We start from the raw sequence: 1197 nt of genomic DNA on the forward strand, positions 1-1197 counted from the left end.
ACGTCCTCTTAGGCAAATAAAAGGTTTAAAAATCACATTACACGGCACTATAAAAGAACTTCATACTGTCAGAATGGATTGGATACACTAAACATCACACAAGGGCTGGAGGGTTTTCTAACATGGCACGTTCAAGGGTTTTGGGAATTTTTGTTAACATTTAATAGAAAAAAGATGTTTGGCTTTCCTCAGCGGATCACTTCAACATGCACCTGGCTACTTCACTAATACGCTTATTTTTATGAATTATTCAGGAAACATTCACTGGTGTACAACAGGAGCAGTGTGCATTCATAAACAACAGTAGGTAACATTACAGAGTGACCCTAAAACATGGAAGGTCATTTACATTTGACAGGTAATTCAAGTGGTTTATAAGCATGTAGAGCAATAATAAAAAAAATATGTTCATATATGTTGTTTATTTTAACACGGTAGAACACATGCAAAGCAATGCAACTGGGATATAAGTGTTAAATGTGGGGTGTTATGTTACATTATTTTTGTGATTTACATAGCGGGGCTGTGGTCAAGACCACCTTAGTCGAGTCCAAGACAACACCAAGACCAGGACAAGTCAAGTCCAAGTCAAAACCGAGTCAAGACCGAGTCCAGGACAGAAAAAAAGGTCTTATGCATGACAGTATGAAGACAATCATTTTGGGTTTCACTTTCCCTCCAATATTATTATCAACATAATAAAGACACCTGGACTTGGTCAAGACCAAGAGCCATATCTGGCGAGACCAGTGGCCGAGACCGAGACAAGTCCAAGTCCATAGAAAAACGGTCTTGAGTGCGGACTCGAGTACAAGACCGGACTTGAGTATTACAGCCTTGTTACATAGCATTACATACATTTGAGCTATTTATTTTTTGAACCATAAAATAAAAATTACATTAGAGATATCAAAAAACATCCAGAAAAAAGTTGTTTAAAACACAATCAGTCTTCACCAAGACAGTCTGTCTAATGTGTTGTTTTCATGACCTAAGTCTGTCATGTGACCAAGCATATTTACATATTTATACTCTGGAAACTAGAAATGATCTTACGTTTAAATGTATTGAAGAAATATCATGCAAATGTGTGGTAGCAATGAATTCTAATCCTGGGAATATTGAATGTAAATGTCTGTCAAAGTTGACGTGGTGACCCTTGGGAGACACACGGCGAAGCATAGCCCGTCCACGCCA

Source organism: Etheostoma cragini, chromosome 17, assembly GCF_013103735.1.
Source record: "Etheostoma cragini isolate CJK2018 chromosome 17, CSU_Ecrag_1.0, whole genome shotgun sequence".
Taxonomy (NCBI): domain Eukaryota; kingdom Metazoa; phylum Chordata; class Actinopteri; order Perciformes; family Percidae; genus Etheostoma; species Etheostoma cragini.